We start from the raw sequence: 17,686 nt of genomic DNA, 5'->3' as shown, positions 1-17,686 counted from the left end.
GGGTGATTAGCCTGTGGGATTCCATCCCAGGTGATGTTTAGTTTCCGCTTGGCATCTCGATGGCACAGGTGACTGCTTTTCACCTATATTTTGGTTGGGTTGGTGCGAAGCTGGTTCTTCTTGTAATAAATTGAGAGGTTGCTCACAATCTGTCCTCCTGTGATGCTTAGATCATTGGCGTATATGAAACTCCTCATATTGCTCTGTATGGGCTGGTCATTGGTGTATATGTTGAAGAGGGTTGGTGCTAGCACACTGCCCTGTGGGACGCTATTTCATTGCTGTCTCCAGCAGCTCTGTTTCTTGCACAGTTTTTTGTAAAAACATCTGGTCTCCAGAAGTGATTGGATGAGCTGCACTAGGTGGTAGTCATGCATCATATCATAGACTTTGCCAAACAAGTGTTGATGGCTGACTGTATTGTATCATATGCTGCTGTTATCTTCTGACCCTACACCCCGTATTCTTCATAGAGATGAGCTTATGATATGAATATGGCATAACTAAGATATGTATTATGCAAGATGGATCATGCAAGGTATCATTGGAAAGGTTATGATTTACTTAATGTGATTATCCAATTTGTATGCATGTGTCATTTCTGTATCTGAAGTTAGAAATATTGACTATGTAATAATTACAACTGTGTTTTTACCTGGGAAATGCCCACCAAACAGTATGCAAACAGCTTGGATGGGCCATTAGGAAGGACAATAGGACTTTGAAGATGCTAATTTCCCACCTTCCTGAGAAGTTTCCTGGGATGCTGCTTTAACACTGCAGGGTCAGGTGATCATGTCACCTGGTACTGGACATCATTTTGGACTTCTGGTATTTTTCCACTGGAAGGGGGTGGCGGGTCAAACTAGGAAACAAAGGATTCCCACCATATGTAAATCCTATTTAAGGCTGGGGAGTGAGTTAATCTTGGCCCTTCTCCACTGCCTCCCTACCCAAGAGGGAAGACTGCTGAAAACACCTGAAGAAACAAAGGAACGAAGATGGGGGAGAGGGAGGCAGGGGCTGAGCCCAGGCGAGAAAGGTCAGCCTGTGAAGGGTTTACCTGGAGATTTAAGCTGCAAGCAGTGCAAGTTACCTTAAAGAAACTCTGCAACCTGCATAGAACAACATTTAGGGTGAGAAATTACTATTTGTAGCTAATTTCTTTAATGTAATAAGCTTAGTTTACATGTTTTGTTTTATTCAGTGATCTTTATTCTGTTTGCTATCCCTTATAATCACTTAAAATCTACCTTTTGTAGTTAATAAACTCATTTTCTGTTTATTCTATAACCAGTTTGTGCAATTCATAACTGGGCGGGGGGGGGGGGGGAGCTGTGCATATCTTCCTCCACATTGAGGGAGGGAGCAAATTTCATGAACTTACACTGTGTAGATTGCTATACAGTGCAACACCATATAAATTTTGGGTTTACACTTCAGAGGGTGTATGCACCAGAGTGCTGGGAAATTCCCTGAGCTGAGTCTTTCCACATAGAGCTGATCACAGACATTGTGTGATTCTACAGCTGTGTGTGTGTGGAAGGACAGGGTGAGGGAGCCCTGGCTGATGGAACGAGCAGGCTCAGTGTGACCCCAATACATCAAGTGGCACCCCGGAATGGGGGTCCAACCCATCACACGTCCCTCTCTTGCATCCGTCTTCTATATGCTGGTTGATATTTAGTATTTGGCCATACAGGACTTTCCTGGTCTAAATCTGGCTCGTTCTGGTACTAGAGGCCGATTGAGAATAAGACATTCATAAGTTTATAAAGGTGGTATTAGGAGTGATATTGACCTGAAGTTCTTTGGGTCAGAGGCATCCTTCCCTGCCTTCAATAGAGCTATTACAGGGGGTCATTGCCATAATTTAGATAATCTAAGGGTTGATGAGCAATTGTTTAAAAGGCATAATACCCATAATTTGGTTGCAGGACCAAAGTGCTTAATCTGCTCCATGAGTATAGAGTCCAGCTGCTTTGCTGTTCTTTAAGTGACTTATTCTGACATTAAGTTCATCTATTGTATATGACGCACTGAAATTATTTTCTTCCAGATGAGTTTGTCATCTAATTAGTATTTTAGACTGCTTGTTCAGAGCTTTCCTGTTGAGCAGAAATCAGTGTGCCACCTGATTTAGCTATGATATCATGGCGTTGCTCTACTTTCTTTGGATCATTATTCAGCTTGTGAAAGGTCAACCATGCTTTCCTATTAGTGTGGGTCATGTCTATTCCTTTGATCAATTCTTTCCATTTTTGTTGTCTTTTTCTTCTTGAAGTTTTGTTTGGGCTGTCCCTGCCGCAATAAGTGTCTTCTGAGAAAGGATCTCTTTGGGACATTTGTTTGTATTCGGCTGCTAGCATGGGAGTGAACCCTAGTATGTGTTCAGTTCTGTATCTTTGAGGTATATACCTCTTGGAGGTATTGTGGAGTGCATTTACAAAGAGGTTGTAATTTGCTGGGATTGGATTATATGTAACCCTTCTGCCCATCTAAGTTGGCAGCAACAAGGGCCGGGTTCTGTATCTAGGGGTTCCGCTTCAATAACGCAATGCAAAACCGGCTCGAGCCCCCACCCAGTGACCTGGGACAATTACATACCACCCCCTGGGTGCCTCTAAGAGGCAATACTTTTCCTTCCGCAAGCACGGAGTTTGAGTGTAACAAAAAATGTTTTAATAACATGAGGTAAACGACATTAGCATTAAATTGGAAAAAACACCACAAACCGGATTCATAACACAAACCATGAGCAAAAAAACCCACCCCAGCAAGTTGGGCTGTGTCCTTTCCCTTGGGTTCTTGAAACCAGCAACCCAAGGATCACCAAAGTCCCAAAAGTCCAACAACCCCCCAAAGTCTCTGTCCCTGGTCAGTGCAGCCCCAGAGTTTGGGGGGCCCACACAGGGCGTTAAGGGGCACCTTACGTGATCCAAGGCCGACGGGGATCCGCCACAGCCTTCACCACGAGCCGCTCCACTCCACCAGCTGTCCCGTGAGCTGCTCCCGCCGTCCCACGAACTGCTCTGGCAGCTGCTCCACTCTGCTCACTGACCTGTGAGCCGCTCAGCTCTGCTCCACTTCAGCCGTCCCTTGGGCCACTCCCACAAGGCTCCGCTTGCTGCTCCTCCAGCTGCTCTGCTCCCCGACCTGTGAGTCACTCAGCTCCACTCCAACCGTCCTGCAACGCGCCACTCTGCTAACTGCTCCACCAGCCGCTTAGCATTATAGCTTCAGGCTCCCCCACTAGTTAACACAGCCTCAGTGATCTCAGCTCTTTTGTGATTTCAGCTCTTAGCAATTTCAGCTCATAGTAGGGGAGTCCCAGTGCTAGTGCACCATTGGCCCAAAGTGAATTCAGTTCAGCAGTCTGTAACTAGACTTCTAATGGAATCAAAGTTAGCTCTGATATTCAACAGTGGAGAGAGGAGGTAGTGCAATTGGTGTTTCAACCCCTCAGAGAGGGGGCCCATACCATCAGGTACAAATACCTGTCCCCATCCTCTCTCCATTCACTGGGTTTTGTAACCCATGCCCCTTGTCAAGCAAGTGCTACTTAGGTAATGGCGAAGGACTTACTCAGTACTTCTGTCATACAACGGGTTCACTGCCCTTGATTCACAGAATCAGGGTAACAAAACTTTATTCTTCCTGCCCCAATAACAAAGAAACTGGGGATCCCACACCAGCCAAAGTAACCACTTTGAGTTGCTGTTGTTTCATGCCAGGCGAGTGGGTGTGCCTATGCAAACAAGATCAGCCCCTGGAGTTTTTTTTCACACTCGCCATAATTCACCACCAGATGTCAGGGTAGAGCTCATCCTGACTCTGCTTACATCTATGGGACAATTTTTTGTCAAGATCTTCAGAGAAGTCACTTCAATCTGCTTTCTTGAAATTGAAGCATCTATGCATTGATACTAGATCTGGAGTTATGGCTGCTGTGGCACTGATTGCAATTGGTTTGTGTTTTGTGTGTGGGATGGGTTCCAACACCTCTTTTGCACATAATTTCTATGTTGCTGTCAACAAAGATGAGGTCTGGATTATAGCTTTCCCTCCAATCTGGAGCTGTTAAAGGACCTGGGTAATTTTGAGCCATAGATCAGGTTTAGGTGATATGCCTCAGCCCTCATCTCAACCAAGTCACCATTCCCATAATTTTCACTATAATGCCATGTGACACAGTGGCTATTAAAGTCACCAATGATCATGCGTGCTTTGACGTGGTCTAGGTTTCCTGGGCTCATAAAGGCAAACCTCTCCCCTGGGGGCTTATAAATGGATGTTATGGAGATGTTGTCCATATCCACAGTCCAGACTTCAATGTCATTTTGCTCTGTCATAGATGTTGTGTTGATAGTGAGCTCTGGTTTCATGAAGATAATGCTATGGCTAATCTCATCCGAGGAATCCATGACCAATTGTTATTTGGCCCTCTGTATGTCTCCTGGAGACAAAGCACATGACATTTGTAGCTGGTGCACATCCTGGCGAGGATGTCCTCTTATACTTCAATGTTTGCAGAGATGACCAGTAAAGTAAAGGATTCAGTAAAGTACACTGACAGTCAATTATATACCTTTGAGTCAAATCCACCACGGGATGGAAGATGGGCTCTTCACCCCATCTATACTTGATTTGGATAAAAAGAGTCTGTTTAGTGTATATTATCTATGACACTCCACTTGATTTTTCCCCTTTATTTGTCAAGCAGAGGCTCTTGTTCCTTTGAGAAACTTTGATTGCTCATCCTTTCGTGACACATTATAATGGTTGATTGTTCTATACTTACTCAAATGTGATAGAAGTGACCAAAGAAGGGTATTATTCAGATTCTCAGAAGAGTAATGGAGTAGATATAATAGTATGAAGTTAAGGAAAGATAATTTAGTTGAAGAACTAGGAAAAGGTTTTCACATAATCAGAGCATTTGGGCCATGGAACAGACTACTAAGAGCAATGGCTGAGTTGGGAGCACTGCAGATAGTCAAAAAGAGATTGGGGTGGGATTTCCAAAAATGGTGTTCTAACAAAACTCCTATTTGGTGTCAGTGGAAAAATAATTTGGGCAATACTGAGCATTTTTGAAAACACGATCTTAGATCAATTATTCCTGGCAATGATATAGCTTGTATGTAAAAATTCAAATTTGTCCTGAGAGCATCAGTGAAGAAGTCTTAGCTGGCAATGACTACGTAGGAGAAGTATTTCCTTCACACCTTTCTAATGTACATTTTCCTGGACTTTAAAGGGGTTCAGACTGGATGACCTAAGTGGCTTTTTTCCAGCCTTATAATTTAGTTTAAGGTTCTATGATGTCTGTGCAGAATGCCCTTTAACATTAATCTTTAAATCTTTTAATGAAGCAGGGAAGCTTGCCTGGGTATGTTATTAGACACAAGGCACAAAGCCAAGTACTACTAAGCACCCAAACACCCTGCTTTTTCAAAATATAACAATCCCTATTGTGATTAGAGACTGGTTTAGTATTTTGATTACAAATAAAATAGACCAAAAGGCTTGAAAAGGGCAACTCCTGTGAAGTGAAAGTAGATTCTGGCAGAAGGATGGAACAGAGATTTCAGAGGAGATAGTGTTCTCCAGTGTGCACAAACTTCTCTTCTCATTCCTTGCAATTGTTGATCCCTTCTGCCTTATCTTCCCCACTTCCAGTCAGACTTTCCTTTCCCAACCATTCCAGTTCCCTCCACCCCCAGTTCTTTGTCCCCACTCTTCTTGCCCAGCAAATCCTAATTTCAGCCCCTGCTCCTCATCTGATCTGTCTCTCTTCCCCTCCCCACATTCTTTCTCCCCCTTCCTCCCAACTCCCATTTCTCTCTCTACCCCCCGAGCTTCCAGTCCGAGTCACGTGTCCCCCACATCCCCTCCCAGGTTCCTTGTCCCAATCTAGTCAACCCACTCCCTTGCGTCCTTCCACCAAGTCTTGCTCTTTTCCCCTCTGCATTTGAATCAGGCATATTCCTCCCTCATGTTGTCTGGGGCCCATAGGGGGGTAATTGAAAACACAGGAAAGACCAGCTCCTTCCTTTTATTTTTGGTGCCCATCCCCAGCAACCCAGAGTTGCAATTGCTCTACGCTATTTTAAAAAGTATTACTTTGGAGAGCACTCACTCACACCAGGAGGTCCACTGAAGTCAGTGGGGCTACTCCGGCGAATAATGTTATTCAGGGTATGAAAATATCTAGTTAACTATCTTCTGTGGCATGAGAAATGGTTCCTAGGTATATGGCTCAAGGCCAAAAGCACATACAGTACATTGCAAGAGTAGGTCAAATGAGGTGACTAGAATTCTCAGGAAGAGAATTAGCAAACATTTGTAAGAGTGCCAAAGGCCTTGGTTTCTCATGTTAGGCCCCACTTCATGTAACTTAGTTGCCTGTCATTCAGTCATGAACAATATGATTAAATTGTTCCTTTCTATGGGAAATCTTGCAGTGGGTGGGGGGGATGAAGGAGTGGGAGAAATTACTTGAGAAACTATGTGGGGGTGAACTGCATAGAGTTCTCAAGACATCAACCCCACAAGGGAAAGGGGTTTACAGGTCTACATAAATATGCATTTGTCTCAGGTTTTGTGGGAAAAATCCCATGGATCTTAGGGCATCTATGCAGAAAAAGGATCAGTCCCTGTTAACTGCTGTCTAGGGCACCCACTCATGTGATAGCCAGTTTTTTAAAACAACCATACTATCACTGGCTTCCTGTATTTACTCCTTTCCTCCAAAATAGGAGGACATAATACAGTAAAAGTCAGTATTAAGTTCCAGCTGGAATTTCCACTTTAAGTTCTTTGGAATGTCTGGGGGAATGATGTTGCACAGTGCTCTTACAACTGACTTAATCAGCCTGCCAGCTGGCCACTCCCCCTCATCCCAAAGCCAGAACTCCAACCCAGTGGTGTGTGCATGGAGAGTCATGTACTGATTTGGTGGAAGGAGAGTGGGGAATTGATATTTCAACACTACTGCCTTCCTTCCATGTAAACCAGCCTGATTCTGCTTTCACTTCTGTAGATGGGAAGGAGGATGATATGGCCTGTAGTTCTTAAAAATCAATTAACAGAAGTATTTTAGGATGCAGCTGGATGAAAGTCATCGTGTGAGTATAAGAGCATTATATCAGAGGACAGCACTGATGTACTGCTTGTATTTCAACAAGGTGCGCTCACAACATCCTTTCACCTTAGCTGGTGATTAAACCCTTATTTCAGGACTGTGTGTGTAGGGGTGAAGGAATGGGGGAAACTGTTCATTTGTTTGCCTATTAAAAACTAATAAAATAAACAAGACACTGTCTTATAACCAAGGAAGGATCCATCAATGTGGTAAAGAAACACATTAATCTGCACTTATTGCTGGCAATGTTTACACCTTGTTTCTGAAAACTATACATAGTATATTGATAGTACAACATGTCCAATTTGTGTAATTTGAAATGTGGGAGGGAAGTTAAAGACTTCGAACAAAGGTATCCTCCACTTGAAAAAATGTATTGAAAATACCTGACACGTGGTGCAATCTGGCTTATTCCAGAGGCAAAATTAAAATTGCTCTTCTGAAATATTTGAGTTTCAGAGATAGAAACAATGTCTGGCCTGATTTAGCTAACAAGAGTGGATACAGTCCATCATTAGCAGAGAATTCATCGCAACCATCTTTTCAGTTTGGTTGCAGAAGTTTAACCAAGGGACCACTGAAAGCCCTATCAAGCACCCTATGTTAAGGGCTCATAAATTAGGAAATACCAGATTTACGGTTGCCTGTGCAACTTTAATTTGACCCCCTTGTGCATCCAATCAACGCACTGAAAGATACAGGGATTCTGTGGATTAAAACCTGTATCATAATGCAGTTATTCAAGGGGTAAAATTAAGGTTTTATGGGAACCATAAGTCTTATATTTCCTGACTGAAGTGCTTCATATTGCAAACAAAATAATTTTATTCATTTTTATTCATACTGGACTAAGAGCCCATTTTGCTAGGTGCTGCACAAACACATAACAAAAAGCTGGTCCCTGGTCAGAGATCTTAGGGGGGGTTTGTATGTAATTTCCTAGGTGTTTTTTCTTTTCTTTTCTTTCTCTTTTTTTTTTTTTTTTTTTTTTTTAAAGGAGAGAAGGTTTAAAAAAAATTCCACTATGTGCGACTAAGTACAGGACTAAATGCATTCTCTGCACACAAAAGTTGTGCTGCTTTGACTGTGCTGGTATAATTAAAGTGGCACAACTTCCCTAGTTTGGGCTCAGTTCAGAGGTATGAATGTGCTTATTTATACCAGTGTAGCTTATTCCTGTATGGGAAGGGGAATAAGTGATACCAGTATAAAGGCACCTTTCTTCTAGTATAATTGCATCCACATCAAAGGTTGTGCTTAATACTAAATGGTATAAATACATTTTTAAAAAATTACCTCACTTAACTGAAATTGTTTATATGGGTACAAAAACATGTTTAAATCAGGACCAACTACATGAGTTAGCAGCAGGAGAAGGTTGTTATCTCAGAGGGGAGGGGAGAGAGACTTCCGGACAGGAGGAGCCTAACCCATCTGTCTTCAGGAGCCTGCTCCATGTGGTGCCCTGAGAAGTGTGTGTGTGTGTGGGGGGGGGGGGGGATGAGGTTCTTGGGGCCTGGTGCTGGGTCCAGGGTCATGACCCAATCTCCACCTTTTCGGATGGCACAGTGAAGGAATCATTCTGCACCCTCTCTCAAGGTGATGTAGCCGATGTATGGTGTCCAGAGACCCCCAGGAGAAATTCTGGGAATGTCAGGTATTAGAATTTGTCAAGTGTGTGAACAAATATATGATTATGCAATTTTTACATGTACAGAAGTGGAGGATGGTAGAGGCCTTGCTGATGTTTGATCTTGCATCCTTTTGATTGTCAAATGTTGGTAATTTTGTTTAAGTGGAAAACAAAGTCTGGGTAAAATTGTAATGAACTGGCTACTGCGTGTGCAAGTGCCACTGTCCTGTACTGTGTACAAGAACAGCTCTGTGCCATAGATCCTATACTGCAAGAGTTAAAGACAATTCTCCAGCTGATCAAGTAGAGGGTCTTTGCTTTTTGAAAAGCAGGCTCTGAATTCTATTCCTGCTAGCATCAAGATGTTCCAAATGGTCATGATGTGAAGTATAGTGGCAACTAGGATATATATATAAGTTGCCATAAACATGTTACAATATTATGGATAGTTTATTCTGTTTTTAAATATAGTACCACTAAACACAGCACAAGAAAGTTCTTTGTATTTTTCTGGGCTCACACCTTAGCAACTTTCATACAAACTTTACATGCACAGCCCTGCAAACAGTGGCAAATGGCAAGGGAAGGTTTGAGACATAGTTGCAGGTTATGGCCAGAGAAATCCTGGCTCTAGAAGTGAACTGTGCAGTATAATTCTCTCTAAAAGCTGACTGGACCTTGTAAAAAGGGTGCTTATCTATACAAAGTTTTGGCCTGGCACCGAAAGCACTGTTATTGCCTAAACTAACTGTGTATCAATTAAGGTTAGACAGAGAGTGACTTTTGCTGGAATCTCCTCTGATTATTAGTATGTAGTGCCTCAACCCTCTCCCCCACCCCAATCTGGGATCATGCTGCCATTGTGGTAGGTGGTGTGCACACATAAATGAAAAGACAGTCCCTGCCCCAAAGAACTAATAGTGCACATATGATGAGAGACATAGGTGGATACAACAAACAGATGGAGAAGCACAAGGTAGCACTGAGAATGTTATGACTAGAGCAATAAGCACTTATCAGAGCATACTAGTATGCTCTGAGGGCCACATCCTCAGATAAAGTAAATCAGCAGAGTTCCTCTGACTTTACCAGTTTACCACTGTTTGGGATTTCCCACAGTGGTTGCAGCCTGTTGTCTGTTCTAATGGGTTCCATGCTAATTATTTTCTGCATAAAGAGGGTTCTTTTAATTTCCTTAAGGGACTGTCCAGCTCTTTTATGCTTCTGAAAACAGCACTGTTGCTGAGTGTAAATCCCTAGCATTTCCTTTTAGCTTTTCCTTTTCTGCTCTCCCTCTCACTAATATAGACTAGTCCAACCCAGGGCTGACCTTATTTGTCCACTCATTGACGCTCAGTTTTTCTCTCCCTCCATTTTATTTTGTTTCAGCAGTTCTCTTGGATCCTGGGATTTGAGTTTCCACATACACAAGCCAGTAAGTGAACACTTCAATCTCCCTGGTCATTCTATCACAGATTTAAAAGTCACTGTCATTGAACAAAAAAACTTCAGAAACAGACTTCAAAGAGAAACAGCAGAACTAAAATTCATTTGCAAATTCAACACCATTAATCTGGGCTTGAATAGGGATTGGGAGTGGCTGGCTCACTACAGAAGCAGCTTTTCCTCTCCTGGAATTGACACCTCCTCATCTATTATTGGGAGTGGACTACATCCACCCTGATTGAATTGGCCTTGTCAACACTGGTTCGCCACTTGTGAAGTAACTCCCTGCTCTCCATGTGTCTGTATATAATGCCTGCATCTGTAGCTTTCACTCTATGCATCCGAAGAAGTGAGGTTTTTACTCACGAAAGCTTATGCCCAAATAAATCTGTTAGTCTTTAAGGTGCCACCAGACTCTTTGTTGTTTTTACCAGTACAGAGAGATAAGAGGTTGACCTTTCATGTCAGGCTTTTCAGGGCAGATCTAAAGGGCACAGCCAAGCTCAAAGAGTAGGCAGGGTGCCAGGTAAACAGCAGAAAGCTCTTGAACTAAAGATATCCAACTTGTCTCATTTCATTTTTAGTTTTGAATCTGCATTGTATCTTGCCAGCTTCAGCAGAGAAGTCTGAGTAGGCAACGATGACGTAAGAAAGCTTGTTCCTTTGCATTTTTCCAACTGTTGTGTCTGGTCTGAGTGACACCCTTTGACTTTAAAGGATTTTTGTGGGTCAATCCCTCTACACATTACTGATTATGTATTTGCAGTTTTCATGCATGCATGATATAAAGGCTCAGTCCTGCTCCCATTAATTGGATATGGGCATGATTCTCATTTATACAAGGCCCCTTTACAATAATGGCAATGTAAAGAGCCCCTTTTGCTCAGAGTGAAGCAGTGACACCAATAACATGTCATTGTAATATACCCATTCAGAACACTAAGTTACTGGGGGGAAGCACCTTCACTATGAGGAATATGCATGTGTCACTATTGAATCAGAAGTAGTAGCAGTGAAAGCACAAAGACTTTAAAATAAGCAGCCTATTTTTGTCCTATGACTAGTTCAAAAACCTAAAAAAAAAAAAGTCACACAACTGTCCTGGCTTTTATTTTGAAAATAAAGTCACTTTATGATCCCACTGATGTGAATAAGAGTTTGCTATGAACTTCAACAGATCCAGGATAAATCCCCAAAGTCTAATGTGTTATTATTAAGATGTATAGAAAATAGCTCTGTTTCAGTTTCCTGTTTGAACGGGGATCTTTTTATTTATTTGAGATGCAGGGACTAAATTTCAATATTTTCCTGTAGACTCATTAAAAAAAATTTTTTTTCTTCCTTTCACCATCACCAATGAGCATTCTCTTCAAATTAGTGCATTACAATCTTTCTTCATATTTGCCTTCTGGTTTTCAAAGTCGTGGCTTCACTTTCTCTTCTTTTCTGCTTAAAGAGAGCCAGGCTGATGGGTGGCCAGCTTGGGTCATTTTCTAGACATGTGACATACTCACTCAACTCTTTAATTAATGAATTATGCTGTCTACTAGGTAGAGAATTCTATTATGCACAGGGTACAAATGCTGCCACAGCCAGTGGGAAGATATGCAGTGTCTTTGGCAGATACAGATGAAAGAGAGCAGTCTTAGCCCTTTTTTTGCTACTTCTGGAGAACCAAATAGCAAATATTCTTTTGGCAAGACCCCTAAAGTGCAAATCCAAGTAGCAAAAGATGGCACTCTCTCAACAGAAGGAGCAGATATCACTTCCGCTATTTCCTCAAGTTTTCCCCCCTCCCCCCCCCCACCATCTCCTCCATCTACCAGGATCACTTCAGTCTTATCTACACTGAGTTTCTAATCCAAGCTCCAGTCTCAGGCAAACTTTAGGAAAACAGGAAACCCCACCATCCAGATCATATGAAATGGTCACATAGATCCAAATATCATTAGAATACGTACAGCACTTCAGCCTCAGTCTTCTAATTTCTGTCCCTTAGAAGCTCCACATATACAGTGAACTGGATTTTGCAACACCCACAAGTGAGCTCACACGTCACTTAACATTACTCTCATTAGCATGCCACTGGACAGTGCAATATTTCTGTATATACTTGAGGCCTAGCCAACTATTTTACGGGCTGGTCATTGTTCAATACCTATATTGCTTACTTCTACAAAGAAGTCATGAACTTCTTCACAATTGTCCTTGGCCCAGACCAGTGCTTCTCATGGAAAAATTCACATGAGGGATGAATAGGTGGCCCTCAGTTGTATTATCTTTTCTGAATAATTTCAAAGTGCCCAAAGGGGAGTGATGCACATTCCTCCCTTCCTGAGCCTGTCCATTCTTCTTCCATCCTACCCTGTCTCCACTTCCTCCCTCAACAGAGGTACTGTACCACATTGAGAATGGGAGGGGGGAAACCATGCTCAGAAGCAGCTCAGCTGCCTTCTTTATGGAAGAGGGACTTCTCATATACAGAGGGTTCACTTTGTGCATGGATCAAGGGGGAATGATCTGGTTATTTGCATAAGTAATTGTAACAGATAATGAACAAGGGAATAGAGCTTCAAGAGAATGGAAAACTACTTGAAGATGAGCGTTTGACTCAAAGATCATTTCTATTTGCTACCCAAAAAAGACAGACAAGTAGAGCGTATAACTAGACTGATCAAGGTAACTAGCATTTCATCTAGTCCTTTAAAATAGGTCATCTAGGAAAAACTGATTGCTTAAAGACCTTTTGGCAAAGTACTAAGCAAAGTTAATACAAGAATAACTGCACCATTCATGGCTAACAATATAGTGCATCGTAAATTCAGGACGGAGAAAAGTAGTACATGCATGGTGAAAACAGTATATGGAGAAGTATGGAAATACAGTAGAACCTCAGAGTTACAAACACAAGAGTTACAAATTGACCAGTTAACCACACACCCCATTTGGAACTGGAAGTACGCAATCTGGCAGCAGCAGAGACCCAAAAAACCCCAAACCCTCACACACACTAAAACAAACCGTACAGTACTGTGTAAAACAAACTACTAAAAAATAAAATAAAGGAAAGTTTAAAAAAAACATTTTACAAGGTAAGGAAACTGTTTGAGGTTGTTTCATTTAAATTAATATGGCTAAAAGCAACATTTTTCTTCTGCACAGTAAAGTTCAGTTGTAAACTTTTGAACAACCATAACGTTTTGTTCAGTGTTACAAACATTTCAGAGTTATGAACACCCTCCATTCCCGAGATGTTCCTAACTCTGAGGTTCTACTGTAGTTTGAATAGCAATTCCATTTCAGGTAAATAAAGGCTATGAATAGGATTCTATGTTAACAAAAGAACTCTGAGAGTGTGTTCCTCTTCAAGAAGGAAGAGAATAGAAGACCTTTAACCTTTTGAAAAATAATTAGCAAACGCATGAAATTACTTTCTTTTTTTGGTGTTAGTGCAGTTAATGGTAAAATGTCAGTGTTTGTTCCCAAATACACTATTTCTTTTGACTACTTGTATTATGATTTTCAGTGTATGTCAGGAATGTAAACTCATGCAACTAAGTGACATGAGCTGATCCACGTGTGGATGTGTAAAACTGATTCAATTACTATACATCACTGGAGCTTAGGTCAACTTAATTTTGTGGTGTAGACTTGCCCTTAGTGAAACTTGGCCTTTAGTCAGAACATGCTATAGAAAATACACAGTAATCTTACAGTGTAGCAGTAATAGGATTAACTCAGTTATCCCATTGGACTTGTTCCTAAAGTATATTCCTTAAATAATTCTCAGTAGAAATACCACAGTGGTCCCTCAGAGGACTAGTCACAGACTCTATACTAGAGCTGGATTAAATGTTTGTTTTTTTAAACCAAAAGTTATTCTTTTTATTTTTTAATTCAAGTTCAGTGAAGTCAAACACTTTTTGGGGTATGGGGGAAGGGACACACAACTCCTGTGAAGTGCAGGAGGTTTGTGCATTTTTCAACCAAGGAAAACATGAGATTCTAAGGCCTGGTCAGCACTACAAACCTAGGTCAACATAAGCCATGTTAAGTCAATCTAATAATGTCTGTGTCTACACACTACCAAGTCCCTTCTGCTGACCTAAGTGGCCTGTAAAGTTGACTTCTGTACTCCACCTCCGCGAGAGGTGTAGCACTTGATTCGACATCCATGGGTCAACATGGGGATAGTGTAGACACTGCGTTGTGTAATTCAAATGAACTGGCCTCCAGAAGCAGTGGCGAAGCCAGGTTTTAGCAGCAGGGGGAGCAAACACATAAAAAAAGGTTCCACCTGCTGTGAAGGAAAAAAGAAAAAAAAATTCCACCTGACCCCCTGCTGAAGTGCCGCCGAAGTTCCCAGAGCAGACCCAGAGTGGGGCTTGGCAGCTGGGCTGATGGCCCAGTGGGCTGGGGCAGGTTCCCCACACCAATTGCCCCGTTGGCTTCCCTGTCACCTTCCGGAGGAGGCTCACCACCTTCCACACGTGAATGAGTGGCTGGTGACCCACTTGCCCCGTGGTGAGTCTGGGGCAGAAGCAGGAGGGAGTCCAGGCGCCCTGGATCCACCCACAGAACCTGTATTTCAGAAAAGCTCAGCACCCTTGTGCACCGAGCTTGAAGTTCTGACCCTGCCACCATACCCCCCCGCCACTCACCCCCTGGATGAGACGCCCTTGATCCCAGCCCGGCCCTGCAGCCCTTACAAAAGGTTTGTCTCAGCAGGGAGGGCGCTTGTGGTATATTTAGCAGTGGCTGGCTTAGCAGCCTCCACGGAAAGGCAGGAATCTGCCTTTTTTTTTTTTTTTTTTTTTTTTTTTTTAAATAGGAAAAGGTTTTTTTGTTTTTTTTTTTAAAAAAGGCTCCTCACCTTAGAAAGAGGGAGGCCTGCAGCATTGCGGTAGTCAGCCCCCCTCCCCGCCGTGCTTTGCGGCTGCGCTGCCACCCCTTCCCCTCCCGGCAGAGCCTACCTCTGCCTGGGAGGCATGCGCCAAGCGGGGCTTGGCCTAGAGAGCCGGGCAGCTGCGGGTAGGCGGGCGCCTCCTCCTCCTCCTCGCCAGGAGCCAGGCAACCAGCCGATGCTGCCTGCAGCCCCAGAGCGAGCGAGCGAGCCGGGCTGGGGATGCGGGAGGGCGGTGCGGAGCTGAGAGCCAGCCGGTGGCCGCACGCAAAACCCCGGAGCCCAGTGCTGGCTGCGCAGAAAGACGTCACTTTTGATGAATGTGCTCAGGAGGAGCGGCTGCTGCCCCTGCTCCCCCCAGCTACGCTACTGTAGGTGTCCCACAGTGCTCCACTGTGAACACTCTGGAGAGCACTTTCAACTCTACTGCACGTCAGCCGGTACACAGGAAACAGCCACTTCCCTGTTAAAGCCCCGGGAACTTTTGAATTTTCATTTCCTGTTTGATCAGTGTGAAAAGCTCACCAGCACATCCAAACAATCACTTCATAGAGTAAGGAGTTAAGGCACAGTAGCTGAATCACATTGAATAATAAGTCTATTAAAGCACACAAGTTTTAAGCACTATATCATACACATACATATACTCATACTTATATAATACCAATAAATAAGTCATACATTCTAGAATTTCCATCTATATCCTGGGCATAGTTTGTATGGCCCCACAACACCCTTGATGAAATACCAGATAGGCTACTAAACCCCACGTACCTATGGTCCCAGGCCTAACATTCCCAGGCCCACCATAAGGGACTGTCTGGCCGAGGGGGCAGTGGAAAGTCCCGCCACTGACTGAGCCGGGTCCATTGCCAAGAGGCACTTTCTCGTAATATGCCCGGTAGACTAAGTAATCTACAGGGAACTGCAACTGTGTCCGAGGTCGCAATAAACCTGGTCGACGTGACTTTGAATCTTACTAGACTCTGTGGTTATTGGGGGTTCTCTTCGGGTGTGCTGGGTCAGCTATCTGCGCAGAGCTGGGGCAGCACACAGAGGGAACACATGCACGCAGCTGAGTGATATCAACATAGGAGAAAGCAGAGCACCACACCGGTAGCATCTGACAACACTTGCTCAAGGTCATTTGGTGACTTGGTAGCAGAACTGGATAGACCCAGTTCTGCTGACTCCCATGCCCTGATGCAAAATAAAAGCCAGGGGAAAAACCTAAAACACAAATATAAATCATGGGCTTTTGGGGTATTTATTCAGGACTTGAACTCAGAGCCTGGAAAATGCAGCAACAGCAAGAGAAACACTGAATTACACAACAGAGGAAGGAGATTACACAGGTAATGGTCTCTCATCTCCATCAGCAGGAAACACATGAAAATGGGGCCCAACGTACTGCTCCAATACCTCCCCTCACACGCCTTTCCTAGCAGGGGAGCCCAACCTAAACCTGGGTGGTTCTGACATGTTCCTAGAGCTCCGCCTCATCCTGTGTGACAGCCTTCCTTGCCCCTTGCTTTCAATAACCATCAGGGCACATGTGACAACGAAGGAGAGCCAGAAACAATCCATGGGGATCCTGGTGGCCAGCCCAAACCACTCCAGGGGGCTGAGGGAAAACCAGGCTTCTTTGGAGACCCGGTAAGCCAGGGCCACGATGAGGCAGTTAGCCAGGTCATAGAAGATGATCCATGCGACATAGGCGAACATGCCCATGTAGAGCCGCTTCTGGACTGAGTAGAAGAGGAAGACACACACCAAGTAGGTCATGACAGCCAGCGTGATGGCTGTATAGTAGCAATATGGTAGCATCTTCCCCACTTCGGTTAAGTTGAAGGGCTTGATTTGTGCCATGTCTGTCATTGCTCATTCCAAGTGGCCAACCTCAAAGATCAGGTAGATGTTGGTCACTAGGATCATGTAGACAGCAGCTACAATGGCCCCGGCCTTGAGGGTCATGCCACAGAACCCCGCCGGGCACAAGATGATCATCATGTTTTCTCCACAGGCAACGTTGCTGGCCAAGGAAACCAAAGGAGCATCGCAGAGTAGAAAGGCAGAAAGGCAAGCTAGGAGAGACGTTGGCAGGGCTTGTGTTAGGGATTAAGTGCAGTGAACTCAAGCCTGTGCTGGAAAAGAAAAGGATCAGGTTAAAACATCGTGGGGGCGGGGGTGGAAGGGAAGGGAGAAGTTTGTTTGAATGGGGACATCTGGAAGTAGCCCTTTATATTTCATCTCCATCTTTCATGTCCACCAACAGGAGGCATTTCCAGCCTCTCAAAGGTTAGACTCAGTGAGCAGGTCAGGGCTAACTTACCTCCTTCCGAGAGAGAAAAGGGGGGAGACCTGGTGGATGGATCGGCTGCGATATCTTTGCACCGTCTGGAAGTGATGCCTAGCTACAATGTCACTGACCTAATGGCTGAGAGACCATGTGCTCTTCCCATTGGGAACCTGCTTTGCTAAAGGAATAACTCCTCAGCTCACCGGGAACCTATAAAGCAAAGGGAACATAGGAATTGCCAGATGGAATCAAAACCAA

The 17,686-nt window shown here is 43.7% G+C and overlaps 1 pseudogene; it reads right to left on the bottom strand.

Moving 5' to 3' along the window:
• Positions 1-16,340: 16,340 nt before the first annotated feature.
• LOC128830661 (transmembrane protein 217-like) lies at positions 16,341-17,139 on the bottom strand (annotated as a pseudogene).
• Between the last annotated feature and the right edge of the window lie 547 nt (positions 17,140-17,686).

This window comes from Malaclemys terrapin, chromosome 1 (genome assembly GCF_027887155.1).
Source record: "Malaclemys terrapin pileata isolate rMalTer1 chromosome 1, rMalTer1.hap1, whole genome shotgun sequence".
Classification (NCBI taxonomy): Eukaryota; Metazoa; Chordata; order Testudines; family Emydidae; genus Malaclemys; species Malaclemys terrapin.
Note: the sequence above shows the minus strand (reverse complement) of the source record. Positions and strands in the feature narration are given on the sequence as shown.